The sequence below is a fragment of the Elephantulus edwardii genome, unplaced genomic scaffold (assembly GCF_000299155.1).
Source record: "Elephantulus edwardii isolate Elephantulus edwardi_28Jun2011 unplaced genomic scaffold, EleEdw1.0 scaffold00032, whole genome shotgun sequence".
In the NCBI taxonomy this organism is placed as follows: domain Eukaryota; kingdom Metazoa; phylum Chordata; class Mammalia; order Macroscelidea; family Macroscelididae; genus Elephantulus; species Elephantulus edwardii.
Genome location: NW_006399782.1, coordinates 13247836 through 13252957, shown reverse-complemented (window position 1 = coordinate 13252957; position 5122 = coordinate 13247836).

Sequence of the window (5122 nt, the reverse complement as noted above, 5' to 3'; positions counted from 1 at the left end):
CAAGTGGTTGTTCTCCAGATTTCTTGGCACAACTTGGTGAGCACATCCAGGGCAACATCTGTTATCTGAAATACTTCAATTGGTATACCATCTATATTGGAAATATCATTAAATGGATGCCTTTGAACAGTGGTTTTGGAGAAGACAATACCACCGACTGCCAAAAGAACAAAACAAATCTGTCTTGGAGAAAGTGCAACAAGAGTGCACTTAGAAGCAAGACTGGTGAGACTTCATTTCATAAATTATAGGCATGATGTCAGGAGGAACCAGTCCTTGGAAAAAGACATCCTGCTGGATAAGGTAGAGGCTCAGAGAAAAAAAGGACAGTCTTCAACGAGATGGATTGGCCTGGTGACTAAAACAATGGACTTGGGCATGAAAGAGAGTGCTGATGGAGGAAGATAGGGCAAGGCCCTGATCTATTGTTCATAGAGTTGCTGTAAGTCGTAGTGACCTAGCCAGCACCTATCAACAGCAACAACATCATATAGATCAATTTAGAAATGCTTCTGCCTTAACAATGTTCAGTCTTCAAAACCATGCAATGGGGGTCTTCCCACTTGTTTAGGTCTTCATTAATTTAGTGAATGTGTATTCTATGTATGTCGTTGTTAATTTCCATTGAATCAAGCATGGTTCATAGCATCTTCATGAACCAAAGATCAAAATCTTTCCTTTTTCTGCATTGTCCTCACAATCTTCACTATACTCAAGCCCATAGTTGCAGTCACTTGCAGCAATCATTCTTTTTTAAAAAAAAATTCATTTTATTATTATGTGTGTGTATGTGTGTGTGTGTGTGAGAGAGAGAGAGAGTGTGTGTGTGTGTGTGTGTGTGTGTGTGTGTGTGTGTGCGTGCCATCAAATGAGATCTGACTGGTACAGGAGGAGATTGTCTCTCCTTCTGCAGCAGAGCATCTGGTGGATTCGAACTGTGCACCTCTTGGATTGCACCAATAATTCTTATTATAAATCTTCTATACCTAATCTGATATGAACCCAGTTTCTGTTTCTTGCAATCAAATTTTCTTGGACTAAGCCATTATTTATCAAGAAAATCAAAGCCAGAGCAAAAATAAAATGGCAGAATTGATGTTTTAACCTAACTGACTCTGTGTCCATGTGAGGATGGTGATCTAATGGTATGATTTAATAGGTTTTCCTATTAGCATCTCTTCAGTGTCCTTAGATGTAACTATTTTTCAATGTACCTCCAGAATTTGTACCTATAGCCAACTAAGTAACTTCTTATATCTCAAATTGCACATCTGCTTCCTTGAGCAATTTCCTACTTTTATCAGCATGTCTCAATATCCTTAAATAGCATTTCTAATTTTACAGTTATCTTTCTGACCCTATTTATTCCTGCCTTTTAGTTGTAATCCATAGTAGATTTCCCTTTTATGATCTTTCCATGCTTAATGGCTGGAGCTTTTGTTCTCACTCTGGGGATTTTGAGAGAAATTGCTACTTTATTCTTTAATATCGTGCATCTATTAATATATCCCAGCATCACATTCACTTTTAATAACACTACAACTCTGTGATTCCTCTCATTTTTCTCCAGAAAAAAAAATTATGGACATTTGCAAACCACAGCTTTACAGCAATCAATATGACAGTGTGCAAAAAATAAATAAAGACCATCTACACAATTTCAGCAGACAGATTTTCTTCTCTTCTTTCTTAATAACAGTGGGAAGTCTTCTCCAGCAACAAATAACACTGAAGAGACAAAGACCAGAGAGGAGGGGCAGAAGCCCAAGACAGTGTATTTTTAGTCATTTTGATTAAATTATGGAGATGTGAAGTTGATAATTTATTGAAGGGGAACAGGGAAGTCTATGTAAATGTTTGCAGATGAATAATTAATGTGACTTTCTGACATCTCTAGGCCTTTAATTACAGCCACTGTGAAACAAAGCAAGAACCAAAGAGCAAAATTACTATAGCAACTAATTGTAACTTTCCTCTCCTAAGTAACAGTTGAGAGTCCCTATTTAATTTGCATCTTTAAAGTAAGATAGAGAATAACTAGAGTGACAGTAGGTTCTTTTTCATCCTACTTTTAACTATTTCTCTGAAAACTAAAAAGCTATTCACATAGTAATGAATTTCCTCCTACTAAAATATTACCTTTAAAAGGTGAGCTCTGCTTGCCTAGTGGATAAGGAATAGTGTTGCCAACCCAAAAGCAAGTGGTTCAAATCCACCAGCTGCTCTGTAGAAGAAAGATGGATAGTCTTGTCCTTTGTGATTTGCAGCCTCTGAAAACCTGCTGGAGGGTCAATTCTGAGTTGGTGCACAATCAGACAATGTTCAGATCTGTTATTCATAAGATTATTATGAATAGGCTCCATGACACCTAACAAAAAGTACTTGGTATTTGTTGTCTGCTTTTTAAAATACTCTATTAGTTTTCCTTTAAAGACAAAATGCCAGTATTTGATACCCCTAAAGCACTTGTTATTGTTGTTAGGTACCATTGATTCAGAACTGACTCATAGCTGACCCTGTGTGATAGGCAGTAAATCACTTGCGAGGGACTGCCCATCTTTCTCCCTGCTGAAAGAAACAGCTGGTGGATTCGAACAATGTTTCTTTGGGTTGCCAGCACAACTTCTGTTACCACTAAGCCACCAGAGCTCTCCAAAGCACTAAGAAAATAAAATCAATACTTAATGTTTTTAGCACCAACTACTTAATGTGTTTACTCATATACTGTTATTTACAAACACTGCTTAAACATTTTACTGCACATGGGGGCATGTCTCACTTTTATCATGTCTTAGTTTTTTAGTATCTCTTTCTTACTTACCTCATCTTCATAGTTCTATTTTTCATGTTTTTCCTTTCTTTGTTTTTATCCTGCCTCATTCTTTTCTCGTTTTGTCGGTCTCTTCCCATCTGGCTCTATTTCCTTTCCCAGTACCAATTCTTGCTTCCACTTTTAATTGCTCCTTGTTCTCATGTATTCTTCCCCTCAAGTTTAGCGTCATACTCTAATCAGTCATTATTCTCATTATTATTTTTATAATACTTAGAATATTGAATAACCTAGAGGAACCAGCTCTGAGGTGAAATTTCTTTAATTGAATATGTTATACATACCAAACATATATATGTAGTCATGCCACATAGTTCTTTCCAAAATGCATGTCTACAATGAATTTGGAGTCAAGAAGTCTAGCTTTGTTTTTCGTGGGGTTTTTGTTTAAGCACATATAAACCATATCCTTTACTTCACATCCATTACTGTCCATTTGATTCCAACTTGTAGGACAGAATAGAAGTTTGGAAGATGTTTCTTCTGTATAGCTGCTGGTGGATTGGAGCCACTAACTTTGGGGTTAGTAGCTTAATACATTAACTGTTATGCCATCTAAGAGCCTAAGTTTCCCAGTGTTGAAAATAAGAGGTCTCTATAAAGGCCTTTGCATTTATATAATGCTGTGATTTAAGCACATAAGTATTGATATGCTGATCCAAATAAATCTGTACTTGGTGGCATTTTAGGCAACCAAACTCCAGAGATATTGTAGAACAGGAAAGCTTTGCTTTTAACACACTTTTTGGTCTGTGCTAGTGAGGTAAACATCGAGAAGAAAAAGGAGATCATGAAAGTCACAGGCTCCAGGACCCCTGAGATACAGGAGGCTTCTTTACCCAAAGACCTCCTGATTTCTCCTCCATTGTGCATATTAAGATTGTTGCAGCTTCATTCATTGTGCCCATATTCAGTTCGAACCCTGGGACAGATACTTCTGACTACGTAAACATCTCAAACTCAACTGAACACACTGACGTGAAATCAATCTCAACTCATAGCAATCACTCCATTGAATTTCCAAGAGACTATAAATTGCAATGGGACGAGACTGCTCATCTTTCTTCCTAGGGGCCACTGTTGGATTAGAACTGTGGAGCTTCAGGTTAGGAGCAAGACTTGCTATGGACTACACCACCAGACTTCCTGTATACACATCTACCTGTAATTGTTTACACGAAACACAAAAATAATTTTATTTACTCAAATATCTATTCAGTACCTTACAGAAATGAAACTATATAATAAGAGCTAATAAAAATAAGATCATCTCTTTATTCCATAAGTCAGTTAGCCACTACATGTTAACTGTCAAGAGCTGGAAAAGGAGCAGCGCTGGACCAGGAGCAAGCCATGGGGAATGAGCCGTGGGGAGCATCCAGGACAGCTGGATATTGAGTGAGTGACCCACCGGAGCAGCCAGCAACTTGCAACTCACCAGGACCAACCCACCAGGAGTGAGCAGGACAGCTGAAATTTCAGTGACGTACAGAGTGGGACATCACTGCTAATTGCTGGACCACGTGGGACCTCTTAAGCTCAAACGGGAGAGAGTGAGACAACTGGAGCTCCAGTGAAGTGGCAGACCCAGTTCTCCAGGGGGAAAACCAAGGCCTCCTGGTTTCCTTTCAGGAAACTGACTCCCTGCTTGCATCTGCATAATGAAATGTTTTCCCAGTGCAATACATCTTTTAATATCTTGACTGTGGAGGTTGATTGTGGATCCAAGTAAAATGACATTTTTAAGAACTTTAACATTTTCTCTGTCATGATTGACACAGTGGTGAAAATTTTTGTTTTCTTAATTTTGAGATGAATTAAAGACTGTAGTCTTTGATTTTCTGCAGTAAGTACTTCAAGTCTTCAAGCATTTTCTACAAGCAAGATTGTGTCATCTGCATAATGTAGGTTGTTGATGAATCTTGCTTTAATCCTGATGCCACATACTTCTCCACATAGTTCAGCTTCTCAAATTCTTTGCTCAGCATACAGATTGAATAAGTATGGATAAATGCAACCCTGATGAATATAAGCCAATTTTTATATAAAATCCTGCAGTATTCCCATTTTCTGTTCAAATGACTCTTTCTCGGACTATGCATTATTTTGGTATAAGCAAAATCATCATTCTTCTCAATGTTATCAATAATTTGTTTTGATCCACATAAAATCAATAAGAAACAAGAACATTCAGATAAGAACTGTCACCAATTCTACATAAATTATTTCAGGAAATAGAAAAAGATGGAATTCTCCCAGACTCATTCTATGAAGTAAACATATGCTTGATTA